Source organism: Zingiber officinale, chromosome 1A (genome assembly GCF_018446385.1).
Source record: "Zingiber officinale cultivar Zhangliang chromosome 1A, Zo_v1.1, whole genome shotgun sequence".
Classification (NCBI taxonomy): Eukaryota; Viridiplantae; Streptophyta; class Magnoliopsida; order Zingiberales; family Zingiberaceae; genus Zingiber; species Zingiber officinale.
Genome location: NC_055987.1, coordinates 22116760 through 22132947, shown reverse-complemented (window position 1 = coordinate 22132947; position 16188 = coordinate 22116760).

The window sequence follows — 16188 nt, the reverse complement described above, 5'->3', positions numbered from 1 at the left end:
TTGATCTAGCTATTTCTTTTGCTTTGGATGATGGTTAGTTCTTCTCAAGTGAGCCTTGCTTTGATACCAATTATTGATCCTTGGTCGGCCAGCAAGAGGGCTGAATTGCCCTAAAAAAGCAAACAGACTTTTCTTGATCTTTTAAAATAATTTAGATAAACACTTGTATAAAAAGAAATAATGAACTAACTAATAAAAGAAAGAGACACAGAAATTTACTTAGTTTGCAATCAAAAGATTGTTAATCTAAGACTAAGAAAAGCTCACTAAAATTCTTCTTCGGGCGGAGTAGCCTCTTATAACGTTGAGAACTCACAATTAAAGTAGTAAAATAGAAAATGAATTCGTGTACAAGTAATGATCTGAACTACTGATACCATGGCTCTATTTATAGTCTACTGGTCGAATCTGACCATTTACTAGTGTGGCAGCTCGGGGTGCCTGCGTGTGAATAAAACTTTATCCATATTGTAACAGTCTGCGACGGCTCAATGTGGATAAAACGTATCTAGTTCGGGCACTTGGAACAACTTCGGGCGTCCAAACCGTGCTAACTAGCCTTCGAAAAGGACACGTTGAGGAGCCACCCTAGGCTGCCCTAAGGGGTCCGGGTGCCTAGACTAGTCCGAGTGCCTGGACTATTTGGGCGTCTGGATAGTCAATAGCAAGTTGATTGTTCAGATTCTCCAATCCGACTGACCTCCTAGGGTGAAAGAACACTAAACAAATGGAACTCTACTTTTCCATTAACCACAAAGTCAGCTTGTTCCTTCTTCATCCACGTGTACTCTTCTTTCTCTGCTCCGTAGGTACTACAAAATCATATTTTATAATTAATAAGATTTCAAAATCAGTCTTGAAGAATACCTCTATATGCTTTTTCTATATTGCAAAGTCTCTCTCAAATTTCGACGAGTAGATGTTGGATCCGACCATTTCTTTTGCTTTAGATGATGATTAGTTCTTCTGAAGTGAGTCTTGCTTTGATACTAATAGTTGGTCCTTGGTCGGCCGACAAGAGGGGTGAATTGCCCTGAAAAAACAAATAGACCATTCTCGATCTTTTGAAATAATTTAGATAAACACTTGTATAAAAAGAAATAATGAACTAACTAATAAAAGAAAGAGACACAGAAATTTACTTGGTTTGCAATCAGAAGATTGTTAATCTAAGACTAAGAAAAGCTTACTAGAATTCTCCTTCGAACGGAGTAGCCTCTTACAACATTGACAACTCACAATTAAAGTAATAGAACAGAAAATGAATTCGCGTATAAGTGATGATCTGAACTACTGATACCAAGACTCTATTTATAATCTGCTGGTCGAATCTGACCATTTACTAACGTGGCAGCTTCGGGTGCTTGGGTGTGAATAAAACTTTATCCACATTGTAACAGTCCGCGATGGCTCGATGTGGATAAAACGTATCTGGTCTGAGCGCTTGAAACAACTTTAGGCGTCCGGACCGTGCTGACTAACTTTCGAAAAGGGCACGTTGAGGAGCCGCCCTAGGTTGCCCTAAGAGGCCCGGGTGCCCAAACCAATTCGAGCGCCTAGACTTTTTGGGTGCCTGGACATGTTCTAGGTGCCCAGACAGTCAACAGCAAGTTGACTGTCCGAATTCTCCTCTATTCCAGCTTCATTCGCTTGGGTGATTTCGGTCATTTAAATTAGGGCTCATCCGAATTCATTTTCTGGCCTTCTCCTCAAGCAAACTTTTACTCCGGCTTCTCGTTCCTCAAAAACTCCGTGCACTTCCTTTTAGTTCGCTAGTATACTCTTCTGTAGCACCTCGTCACTCGGACGCACTAAGTCTGTCGATTCTCTCTCATATCATTTTTCTTAGTAGTTAAGTCTTTTGCTTGACCTCTTATACTCTTATGTTTCTATATACTTAAATACAAAATATTAAATATACAGAACTTAATTTAATTTGATTGACTATATTAAAATTATCTCGGAATATGACATGTAAAATTTTATTTGGGGTGTATCCAAATTTATAAAGAAAAATACAAAGAAAGGCAGCGTGGCGTTCCACTTGATGCGGACATGGCAACAACTCTTTTGTTTCCGAAATTATCTAAATTTTATTTTCACCGACCAATATAAAAGGACGTGATGCGTGAGGAATACGGGATAATCGTATAGGTACTATTTAAACCCAGATAATACCATATGTACACTAAATACTCATTTATATATATTTTTTAAAAAACAAGTATTTGGTATAGATGTGAGTCAATGACACTAGCTGAGTGGGGTTTAAATAGTGGCTATCCGATATCATCGTGCCACTGTTGTTTATTATTATTATTATTATTACTACTACTTTGATGGAATCTCAAATTTTATATTGAAAGGTAAAAGGTATGTATTTCTATGAGAGGTGACTGTATCATTATCTCTTATTCTTCTTTCTTTCGTCATGGCTGGCCCTAGGGTGGTTAAGATGGAGCCGGTACACAGGACCCGACTTCGGATAGTGTCCACTTCTATTAGTAAAAAATATGTTAGTATTTATTGAATAAAATATTAATTAAAAAAGATCTAATTATAAAAGATCTAACTATAAAATATAAAATGATTGTAGTTTTTTTTATTTAAAAAGTGTTAATAATAAAAGAGAGAAATATTCATGGGAGGAAGTTTGATCATATATTTTCTTCCTTGTTTTTTTTTCTATTTTCCCCTAAACTCTAAATTCACTTTTGCTCCTTATCTCACACTTAAACTCTTCACTTTCGTCCACTTTGACAGCCACCGACAGCCATCTTCCTAGTCCCCACACTATGATTTTCAGTGTCATCGTCGTCGTTGCATCGTTGCATCACCATCGATGCCCACTGACACTACACATGCGCTTAAGACCCTTTGAGACTTCAATTTAGGTAGAGTTTTCTTATCTGATCCATGTTGATTTAGCTTTGTGCATGATTAAATAAAAAATAATTTTAGATTATTCAATTAGTTTGTTTGATCTCTTTTTATTATGCTAAAATTTTTATTCTATTAATGAAATTATTTTTATAGTATCGATTTTATTATTATTTTTATATAAATACAAAGGGTCTTCTTCTTTTTTTTTTTTTTTTTTTTTTTTTTTTTTGCACCGGACCCTTCAAAATCTAGGGTCGGCCCTATCTTTCGTCATGTAGATTTTGATAATGATAAATTTCTCCCATGCGTGAATCTGTCACTGATTTTTATAACTTACAGATCTCTTATGCTAAAAAAATTAAAGGGGATGACACACGCCCTTTAGGCTTTATGTTATTATTTTTTATATTATTATTTATCAAAAGGATATTTAAAAAAATCAAATAACTATTATATATATATATATAAATAATATTATTTAATTTATAATATTATTATTTATATTTAAATAAAATTTATTTTATTTTATTATTATTAATCAAATCTACTTTAACTTTCTTTAACTTATTTAATATATATAATTGTCGTACTTCTATATTATTTAATTAAATATTTATTTATCATTTAATATATTTTATTATTATCTTAAATACATCTTTTTAAATTTCTTAAAAGTATCATCTTTGTTTTTTTACATTAATACTTTTATTATATTCATTTTTATATATTTACGTATCTATTTTAATATTTTGATTCTATAATTCTATCTTTACTTATTTATTTTAATATTTTTATCTTTATAATTTTCATCTTTACTTTACTTTGAGTCATTATCCAATATATTCAACTTCATGTCACATAACCCGTCCCATCGTCATATTGCATAATTTTCTGTAACTGTCAATGGTATATGACGTATCATCTTATTTGTTTTAAAAAATATCTTAAATATTGGATTTTTTTTAAATAAAAAATATTTTTATTATAATAAAAAGATAGCTACTGTAATACACCTATGGAGATAGCGCGCTAACTACGATGAATCAATAGTTGATTAATAGAAGATCTTTCTTTTCTCTTATAGTTTTTTCTTCGATGTTGTGCATACACAAGGAGACAAGTTAATAAAACTTTAGTATCTAAAAACTAAAGGGGTCTTTGGTAATGATGACCCTCTGACACTCAAGTTAATTATCATCTGAACGAATGAATGAATAAAGAACAGTAAGAACGTGTGTGCGAGAGTAGAATTGCAGATGTCAATGAGCGTACCTTCGTCACGGAGAGAACTTCTCTTTTATATACCACCTCACATAACCTCCGTAATCATGAGATGACAAAATGTGTCAGAGTTTGTTAAGCAATTCACCATAATCGTTCGAGGAATCCTTATTTACCCATATGTATATCCCTTTTGTCTTTTATAACTTATATTATTGTCGATATTGCCGAAGAAATATGCTATTATTATTGTCGAAGAAATATGCTATTATTATTGGTCTACTTTTATTCTCCAATTTATTATATTTGTCATATTTTTGGAGAAGTCTTTAGTTGTAAATGTCTTGCTTTTTTGAGCTTGCTTTCTCTATTCTCTAACACAAAATTGTTATTATAACAAGTTGTCGGTATTATCTACTGACTATAATCTAATCGGTCCTTAAGTCTGCCGCACTGTTGAGATAATATTGTCAACTTAATACAATCCAGCTAGTCCTTAAGTTGACCATTTTATTAGGATGATGTTATTGGTTGAGCATAATTCGATCGATCTCTAAGTCGGCTAGCCTGTTAGGATGATGCTGTTGGTTGAGCATAATACAGTCGATCATTAAGTCAACTATCTTGTTAGGATGATACTGTTGGTTGAACATAATTTGACCGGTCCTTAAACCGATCACTTTTATTGATCAGCTATTCTGTTACGCTCTGCATTTTTTATTACTATATATCATATTAAGTTGCTCAATCATATTCTTTGCAGCATTGAGATATTCGCTTGGAGAATGATAGAGTGCATCATACTTCCTGAAAAACCCTTTAATAATATATGTTTTGATGGAATTCCATTCGGGCTATAATATGAGTATAAGTGTCGTAGGCTCGGTCATCCCTTTACTTGACCAAGCGTATGATAAGTTATTTAGAGAATGCCTGTTTCGTTCTACCTACTGTCCTCCAGCTGTTGATATGTTATGGAGTGAGCTAATCGTTCCGATTGGCCCTTAACACCAATTGATCTTAATCATGGTCGTTTTAAAATCTAGCAGACCCTAAGACTATGCTAGACATTAAGCTACATAATTATATATATATATATATATATATATAGAGAGAGAGAGAGAGAGAGAGAGAGAGAGATTTGATATGTTGAGCGACACTTTGTGCGCGATCATGAGCGAAATCTGACGTGCGCTATCTAACGCGGCCAAAACTTAATTTTTTTAATCTCTCTCTCATATGCATGCAACAACTATAAAATTTTTTAATCTCCCTCTCATCTGCATGCAACAACATTTCTCTCTTTCTTTTTAAATTAAAATGATATTTTATCATCTCTCTCCTATTATTACATGCAAAAAATTATTGTGATAATAATGATATAACGTTGTAGCAACTATTATGCAGTAGCTGCTACAACTTGTAGCAGCTACTGCATAGTAGCTGCTACAACATGTAGTAATTACTATGCAGAAGCTGATACAACGATGCAAAAGTTGCTACAACGGTGCAGTAGCTGCTACAACGGTGCAGTAGCTGCTACAACGATGCAGTAGCTGCTACAACATGGTAGTTACACAATAACATTACTACACGTTATAACAGCTACTATACAGAAGCTGCTACAATGTGTTGCTTCTATTGTGTAGTAACTGCTACAACGTTGTAATAGCTACATCACCTTTAAAAATTAGCAGCATAATTGTTGCATGCAATCAGATGAGAGAGAGATTAAAAAATTTTATAGTTGCATGCAAATGAGAGAGAAAAGTTGTTGCATGCAGATGAGAGAAATTAAAAAAATTGGATTTTGGTCGCGTCAGATAACCCACGTCAGATTTCATTCACGGTCCCGTATAAAATTTCGCTTAGTGTTCTCCTACGGTGCATTTCTTGCGGTTTGGTGCGGTAGAAGTGATTTGGCATTCCACGTCAAAGCCAAAAAAAATAAAAAACGCACGCTGCGGACTTGCCTTCCTGATCGGTCTGGTGACCGATCAGGGAACCTCCTGATCGGTCTCTGAAACCGGATTCCGACCGAATCGCGGCCGAATTCCGGCCAGATGGCTGCCGGAATCAGGCCGTCTGCGCCGCGATGCTAGTGTTAGGAACCTTCGTACTCGGCTAGAGAGGGGGGTGTGAATAGCCGCCCCAAATTCTCGCGTTCTTCCTACAGTTAGGGTTAGTCGCAGCGGAAATACAAGGAAGAAACTAAGGAGAAGAAAAACAAACCGATGTAACGAGGTTCGGAGATGAACTCCTACTCCTCGGCGTGTCCGTAAGGTGGACGAAGCCTACCAATCCGTCGGTGGATGAGTCCCCGGAGAACCGGCTAATACAATATACTCCTTCCGGGTGGAGAAACCTCGCCAGCAAGATAGGAGTACAACAGATACAAGAAAGCAAAACAATATGAAACACTTGCTTGCCTTTCTTGTTGACTGGAGTGGAGAAGCAGCAAGCTCACAGGAAGGTAAGAGCAGAAGCTCTAGAGCACAAGAACAGAAGTTCTAAGGAGAAGAGAAGCAGCAGCCCTCCTTTTATACCGCGAAGAAAACGAAGAAACACAGAAATCTTCATAGGGATCGGTCCGGACCGATCATGGATCGGTCCACCGATCCATTCCCTCTTAACATTCGCTCGATCGGTCCATGGACCGATCGGGGACCGATCAGGCTTCTTCTCCCGAACTTCTTTACGCCTCGATCGTTGTCCGATCGGTCTCCCGACCGATCAAGCCTCGATGCTAGATGGGTTCTGATCGGTCCGGTGACCGATCAGGCATGCTGAATTAGCTGAATCTCGACCGATCCAAACTCCCAGCCCTAAACCTCAGGCTTCTCCACCAACATCCGGTCAACCTTGACATGTTGGTTCATCATTCCTAGCATCCGGTCACTCCCTGACTGCTAGAATTCTCCACCAAGTGTTGGTCAATCCCTTTGACCCACTTGCCTTTCCCTTCGTGCCAAGTATCCGATCACTCCCTTGATCTACTTGACTTCCCAACACCAGATGCTCGATCACCCTTGATCCATCTGGATTTTCCTCGCTTCACTCACCGACTTTCACCTAGCTTCACTTACTAGGGTTTTACCTTCACCAACCTGGCTTCACTCACCAGACTTCCACCGGCTTCACTCACCAGATTTCCACACCGCCTAACATCCAGGGCTTCACTTTTCCAACCGCTCTTCACTCACGGGACTTTCCTTAACATCCCGCTAGGACTTTCCTGCTTCACTCACCAGGACTTTCCACACTGCCTAACATCCCAGTTAGGACTTTCCCACTGCCTGGCTTCACTCACCAGGACTTTCCACTTGCCTTACATCCCAGTTAGGACTTTCCCTCGTGTCAAGCTCCCTTCTTGGACTTCTCCGCTCCATACTTGGATTTTTCTAGTGCCAAGTCTCCATACTTGGACTTTTCCCGTGCCAAGTCTCCACACTTGGACTTTTCGCGTGCCAAGCTCCCTGCTTGGACTTTTCCAGTGCCAAGTTCCCTGCTTGGACTTTTTCCGTTGCCAAGTCTCCATACTTGGACTCTTTCCCGAATCAGGTCAACCAGGTCAACCTTGACCTAAGGTTGCACCTACAATCTCCCAAACACCTATTCTTGTCAAACATCAAGAATACAACTCTCTTCTCGTCAAACATCGTCAAACATCAAAACACAACTCGAGTCAGGTCAACCAGGTCAACCTTGACCTAAGGTTGCACCAACAATCTCCCCCTTTTTGATGTTTGACAAAATCCAAAATCAAGTTAGGTTATCCCGATAACCTAACTTAGGTTTTCCAATGTTCACACTCTCCCCCTTTGGACATCTCTCCCCCTTTTTGACACACATCAAAAAGAGGGAATCAAGGTCAAGAGTTTCTTCCTAATGAAAGTCTCATACCTTTCATTGAAACTCTTAATTTCCCCCTTGATACTAAACTCAACACTCAACTTAGTGATAATCCCATATCACTAATCCTCAAAAGTCTTAAGGAGTAAAAACTCCCCCTAAAAGTCAACTCCCCCTTGACAATTAGTTAAGACTCCCCCTAAAGGTCAACTCCCCCTTGACCATTACACTAACAATGTCTTGGAGAGTTTCAAACCTTTAGAAACCCGAAACTCAACTCCCACAGCTGAAATTTCAGACCACAGCCGAAATTCAGCAAATTCAGCATGCCTGATCGGTCACCGGACCGATCAGAACCCCTCTGGATCGGTCCCCAGACCGATCCAGCCTTCCCTGGATCGATCCAGTGACCGATCCAGCCTTGGACAGACTCGAGTTCTGATTTCCTTCTCCCGAAATTCAGAAACTCACAACAAATTCTAGAAAATTCCAAAAATTATAAAATTTTGAGGATATATTCCTCATAACATATACTATCAAGGAAAAATAGTTTTCTATGAAAATAAGTTCCATTTTCAAATCTTGATACAAAGTTCAAAAACTTTGAAATAGTTCAAAGTTAAGTCAACTTTGTATCAATTTGCTCAATGATGAATGCTATCACTAAAATGGCTTAATCAAGGTTTTTCAAATCAATTTCAAAATGATTTTAAACCCTTTAATTTGGGACCACAATCTTAGGGCTATATGCACATGGCTTGTACACAAGCTTTCCCTATGATCCCCCAACTTAGAATTAGGCTCATCTAGGTACAAAAACTATGCACCTTGATCCTAACTCATCATCCTAATATTTCACACACATCTAAGGTGTATCAAACACATTTAAATCAATTTTGATGTGAGATATGAGTTTAGGTCAACTTAGGCTAAGTTCTCATGCATTTTCTACACACCAATTTGATCTCAATATCAAAATGTGTTTCTATCCTTAAATCAATTTAAATTGATCATTAATGCAAGAGATGATGACATGACATGAAATGATATCATAAATAGAAGCATGTGCCAATGTCATGATGTCATGGCATAAAGTTTGGAACTTAAATAAACATGACATAAAACTAACCTAAGCATTATCATGACATTTCAAAAGATAAACTTAAATATGATGTCATGACATGTGAGGGCAAACAATCATGGCAAGATTTAACATGAATAAGACATACCTAGATTACCTATCTAAGTATCCTTAGCCTTAGCTAATACTTAAGCTTTAACCCTTGATTGGCCTAATATGTCAAAATCCTAATTTTGACACTTCTTGAACTCTAGATTCATTCATGCCACTTAAAGATCAAATTTATCCTCAAATCTTGGCATGTTTCATTTTTCCTCAAGAGTTCTCTAGATTTTCCCAAATTGTGCCAATTGAAATTAACATCATCATTTTCCATGATGGCACATTTTACTCTTCCAAGGAGTAAATGATAATTCCATTTCATTTTCAAAAGTTCTCAAAACCTTGAAAATGCTCCTTGAGTGTCAATTTCCTCAAAGTTGGGTCAACTACCCTTCTAATCGGAGTTGACACTCTCTAACCCATTTATGGGGTAGAGAAGATGCTCCTAGGAACCCAATACCTATTTGAGCTCATTGGGTTCACTAAATATTCACTAGGGATAACTTCCCTAGCAACCCTCCTAATGACCCTCTTAGGCTTTAAAGCCTTGGTCATTTGGGACTCATCAAGATCAACTCTAGGGGAGACTCCCCTTGTGACCTTGGTGATGGTCTTCCTAGCCCTAGACTTTGTTCCATAATCGAATGGAACATTATGATAAGTGGGCTTGACCACTTGGGACTTAGGTTTGTGACCCAAACCTTTCTTGTCCTTGGACATTGGTTTTTGACCCTTAAACCCTAGAGATGACTTCTCCAAGTTCTTAAGAGCCTTTTCCAAAGTATCAAGTCTTGACCTCAAGACTTGATTCTCCTTCTCTAATACCTCAAGTTTTAATTTGTCATTGTTCTTTGAGGCATTCCTAGGCATGTGTCTAGTTGATTTGGGATTCCTACCTAGGTTTTCCTTAGCCTTAGATGAGTTAATTCTAGGGTTGGCTTTCCTAGTATTATCCTTATCTAGGCTCATATGTTTGGCACCTAAGCACATATATTGATTCCTAAGATTATCATGCTTATTATTATTGACAATGGCAATAAGACTACTAGCATGCATCCTACTAGAATTGCAAGAATGAGCTTTAAATGTTACCTTAGGGTTTGCCTTAGCTCCCCCTTTACATGTGTTTGGCCTCTTGTCCTTGTGAGGTTGCCTCCCCCTTGGACATTGACTCCTATAGTGTCCCCGTTGCTTACATTGGAAGCACACCACGTGCTTCTTGCTCTTGCATGTCGGGACTCCGGCTTCCTTGACCTTTGGTGCCGGTGGAGTCTTTCTAACCCTCTTTGGACACTTACTCTTGTAGTGCCCAAACTTCCTACACTCAAAACACATTATGTGTAGTTTGCTTGAAATCACAGTGTTTGAGTTACCTAGGGTTGTGGATGTAGATGAGCTTTCTTCTTCATCCCTTCCGGAGGTAGATGCCTCTTCTTGCTCCGATCTTGAACAAGAGCTCTCCTCCTCTTCTTCCTTGGATGTTGAGTAGCCCTCAACTCCCAATTCGCTTCCTCCATGATGTGAGCTACTTGGCTCACTAGGCTCCTCTTCATGGAATTTTGCCAAATTGTTCCACAATTCCTTGGCGTTGTTGTACCTATCTATCTTGCACAAAACATTATTAGGTAAAGCAAATTCAATAATTTTTGTTACCTCGTCATTGATTTCGGATTGTCGGATTTGCTCTTTCGTCCACTCCTTCTTCTTGATAGGTTTTCCTTCCTCATCCATCGGAGGGGAAAACCCTTCTTGTACACAAAACCAATTTAACATATTAGTCCTAAGAAAATACATCATCCTTACCTTCCAATATGTGAAGTTGTCGTGAGACTCGTAGAAGGGTTGAATCGTGACATCTTCTCCATAGAGATCCATCTCTAGCCCGTGCTCTCCCGGGTGTTGATCCGTCGAAGAGCGGTCTCACTCTGATACCACTTGTTAGGATCGTTCGTACTTGGCTAGAGAGGGGGGGTGTGAATAGCCGCCCCAAATTCTCGCGTTCTTCCTACAGTTAGGGTTAGTCGCAGCGGAAATACAAGGAAGAAACCGAGGAGAAGAAAAACAAACTGATGTAACGAGGTTCGGAGATGAACTCCTACTCCTCGGCGTGTCCGTAAGGTGGACGAAGCCTACCATACAATATACTCCTTCCGGGTGGAGAAACCTCGCCACAATGTTTCTTGCAAAGCAAGATAGAGTACAACAGATACAAGAAAGCAAAAACAATATGAAACACTTGCTTGCCTTTCTTGTTGACTGGAGTGATGAAGCAGTGACGAGAATCCGTCGAGAAGCTCACGCTAACATAAGCTATGCAATCACAAGAAGCTTAAGAATCGCGCAAGAAACCAACGAAGTCGATGGCCAAAAGAAACCGAAACCAGGATGCAGCAGCTTGAAACGAAGAAACAAAGAAATCTAACCCAAGGTTATCGAGAATAGCGGCAAGGAAAAAAAAAAGCAATGGGCAGCACTAAGAAATCTGGCATCGACAAGAAATCGCCAGGAAGAATTCCAACCTGCAAAATCCCTAATCCGATCTTGCTACGACGGATAGGCAGTTACTCGGATGATGCAACGAAGCAGAATCCTGCGGAATCAACTTCGATCCGAAGTCGCACGGTCGGTGAAGTTGCACGGACTGGGTCGAAGACTCGGCGGCAAGCAATCGCAGGAAGCCGAAGACCAACAGCAAATCGACATGTTGGTTCATCATTCCTAGCATCTGGTCACTCCCTTGACCTGCTAGAATTCTCCACCAAGTGTTCGGTCAATCCCTTTGACCCACTTGGGATTTCCTCTTCGTGCCAAGTATCCGATTACTCCCTTGATCTACTTGGACTTCCCAACACCAGATGTCCGATCACCTTTGATCCATCTGGATTTTCCTGCCCGCTTCACTCACGGGACTTTCACCCACTTCACTTACTAGGGTTTTACCGGCTTCACTCACCGCTTCACTCACTGTGAGCTTCACTCACCGGATTTCCACCCGCCTAACATCCCGCACTTTCTCACCGTCTCGCTTCACTCACTGGACTTTCCAACCGCCTAACATCCAGTTAGGACTTTCCCACCGCCTGCTTCACTCACGGGACTTTCCTCACCGCTTAGGACTTTCCCACCCTGCACTCACGGGACTTTCCACACCGCCTAACATCCTTAGGACTTTCCCACCGCCTGCTTCACTCACCAGGACTTTCCACCGCCTAACATCCGCTTAGGACTTTCCCTCGTGTCAAGCTCCTGCTTGGACTTCTCCGTTGAAGTCTCCATACTTGGATTTTTCTAGTGCCAAGTCTCCATACTTGGACTTTTCCGTGCCAAGTCTCCACACTTGGACTTTTCGTGCCAAGCTCCCCGCTTGGACTTTTCCAAGTTCCTGCTTGGACTTTTTCCGTTGCCAAGTCTCCATACTTGGACTCTTTCCCAATCAGTCAACCAGTCAACCTTGACCTAAGGTTGTACCTACAATCTCCCAAACACCTATTCTTGTCAAACATCAAGAATACAACTCTCTTCTCGTCAAACATCGTCAAACATCAAACATAACTCGAATCAACTGAGTCAGGTCAACCAGGTCAACCTTGACCTAAGGTTGCACCAACAACGGCCGCATTCTGGCAGCCATCTGGCCGGAATCCGGCCGCGATCCGGCTGACAGTGGCTGGGCGTCCAACGGAAGGTCGGCAGTGGCCGTTTGGCGAGGTCGGCGAAGAAGACGAGAAGAAAGATGATGCCGCCTTTTTTTATTTTTTTTTGGCTTTGACGTGGAATGCCAAATCACTTCTACCGCACTAAACCATAAGAAATGCACTGTAGGAGAACATTTATATATATATATATATATATATATATATATATAAAAGACTGACACAGGTACAGTTGAATTGTACTTGGATTTGTGTTGGACGGTAGACTCGGAACCAAAAACCATGCCAGACATTAAGCTAGGCTAGTCTAGTTGTCACGACAAGAAAACAAGTCAACAAGGCTTGGATTGTGCCTGGCTTGATTTTAAAGAAAATGAATTCATCGAGGCAGGAGCTATATCCAGTTCGATCAGCCCATTTTGATATGTCTTACTGAAAATCTTATAGGAAGTCTATTTATATTTTTTTTAAAAGCTGAGTCTAATCTAACTATGCCAAGCGCAGCCCAAATATACTGGTTTGCTATTTCATATGGTTAAAACTTTTAAAATAAAAATAATATACGATATAAGAAAAAAAAATTAAAAAGACATCTTATTAAAATTTTAATAAAGATGTGTTATCGTCATTGTTGTTAATTAAAAAATAATTACGTCCCTTATCAGTACCATTTGATACCGTATATTTTAAGTGAGCCTATAAGTAATATGATATCGATAGTTAAGATAATATCGTAATCAAAGTCAAGATAAAATAATAATTAATATCTAGTTGTACATATCTGAATGAAGTATCCTTTAGAAGTAAAGTTTTCAGTACAAATTTAAGCGGACACATAATCGGCCAGATTTTTCAGGCTTAACTTGTTACTCATGAGCAGGGCTCCTAATATAAACTCAGGTAGACAGAGCCGACCGAATCTACGGGGCTCAGCTTTCCACTCATGAACAAGACTTAGCTTCCAGCATAAACTCAGGAAGACACAGAGCCGACCAAATCTACGAGACTCAGCTCTCCACTCATGAACAAGGCTTTCAACATAAACCTGGGCACCTACACAATCGGCCGGACCTACAGGGCTCAGTTCCCCTCCTCACTCGTTATGAACAGGGTTCCTAGCACATACCCAGGCGACCCTAGAGCTAACAAGACATATGAGGCTCAACTCTCCACTTTTCATAGGTAAGACTCCCAACATAAACTCGGGCGGTCCTAGAGCCGCTCGGACATACGGGGCTCAGCTTCCCACTTCTCATGGGTAAGACTTTCAACATAAACCTCGGCGGCTCTAGAGTCGGTTGGACATACGGGGCTCAACTCCCCAATTCTTATGGATAAGGCTCCCAACATAAACCCGGGCGGATACAACACCATCCGGAATCTCTCTAGGAGACATCATTGTCAGATAATCGCAACAACTTATTAGAGAATATTCCATTACTCTGACATATATCAGCAAGGGAACCTTCCTTGGCCTAGAGGAATGCTGCTGTACATCTTTTATCACCCGACATATTCTGACACTTGACATTTTTTGACGTCTCATTATTGCAAAGGTTATTAGAGGCGATATAAAAGGGGGTCCTTCCGTTAGGAAGGTACGCACACATACACATCTACACTATGATTCTACTGTTTATCTTGTTTCGCACTTTTTCGATAGGACTACAGTTTTAACTTGAGTGTCGGAGTGCCTGCGCCAGGAACCCCCTCCCTAGTTCTCGCTCTAACATTCCGGTTTGCTCTATCTATGGTGTGTGCAGGCCCGTGGTTTTCCTCTCCCGATCCCTCCTCCGTCAACATTCCTATTAGCTCACCGGCCACTCATCTACTCAGCTTCCAGATAGAATCAAATTTGACATTGTCTATAGGAACACATTCACCTGGTTAGGAACGTAAGGATGGGCGCAGCCAGTAGGATCAACGTCGCCATGACACTTAAGGAGTACAAACTATTTATGAACTCTAGGGCGTAGACACTGTCCCAAAAATAGGCCATGGATTCTCACCTACACCGGGCACCGACAGCCTTAGTGGAAGAGTTTCCTATGTCAGAGAAAAGATCCAAGCGCAAATGACGGTTGGAATTTCCCCAAGCATTTTTTCGAGTGCCCGAGGAAGGTTGCGCTAAAATTGAGCGATTGCAGGCCTCTTCAGCTAAGAATTCTCTTCCAAGAGCCCTGAAGCGAGGAAAGACTCCTTCCACTCAGGAGTCACCCGAGCAACCCAGCGTACCTTTCTCTCAAGAGGTATGAGATGAGAAGTTGCTTAAGCATTTTTGTCTTTTGGAGATTGGAGAGTATAGAGGTAACACCAATCTTGAAGATCACCTCCGAAAATTCGAGAACGCCGCTCTATTACACTAGTATAGAGACACAATAAAATGCCTAGTGTTTCTAACCACTCTATCAAGCTCGGCATAGAGATAGTTCGATCGATTGCCGGTCGGATCTATAACTGTTTAAAGGAATTTAGAAAAGTTTTTCTGCACCACTTTGCTAGCAACAGGAGGTATCAAAAGACCAACCTGAGTCTGTTCACGCTCAAGCAAGGGACCAAGGAATTCCTGCGAGCATACATCAAGCGACTCAACCAAGTGACACTTGATGTTCCATCCGCCACTCCAAAATATTAATAAGTGTCTTCTCTCAAGGCCGGCCTTTTAGAAGGAGAATTCTTCCGAATCCTCATCAGAAAGCCCGCAAAGGACTTCGACAACCTACTCGAGAAAACAGTCAAATACATTAATGTAGAGGAAGCTCAGGCCATCAGGAAGAAGGAGGTGACTACCCCAGCTCCGATTGGCCAAGACGATCGGAGATCACCGCCACCTCTAGTACGCTCTAGAGACCTTCGACCGAATCATCCGTCAGTCAGAGAAGCGAGAGCAGTACAACATGTCGAGGTTGTTTATACCTCTTATGGCGCACCCCTCCAGGTTGTATCGCGATATTGCATTTACCATCAATCCCATCATTATTTTACCAGTGAATGTCATCAATATGGCAAGATGCTCTGTCGAATGACAGAGTGATCAGGAGAAACGAGTAAAAGATCCTAACTACGCTCAGACTAAACATCCAATCGACAACTTCAAGGAACAAATTTTCAAGGCCAATCCGCTACTCTTCTTGGTCGATACATCAATCTTCCTGGCCGATTTGCCGCTTTTCCTAGCCGACCCGCCACTCTTCCTAGCCGACCCGCCGCTCTTCCTGGCTGATCCGTCACTCTTCTTGGTCGACCTTTCGCTCTTCCTGGTTGACCCGCCGCTCTTCGAATTTGGCATCGTGTCTTATCCATCCTAGCTTGGTAGTTTGATATTATCGGCTCAAACTATCTCAAGATAAGTATGAACTTGAATTTAGAATTTGAATTCTTAAATATCTCTTTATT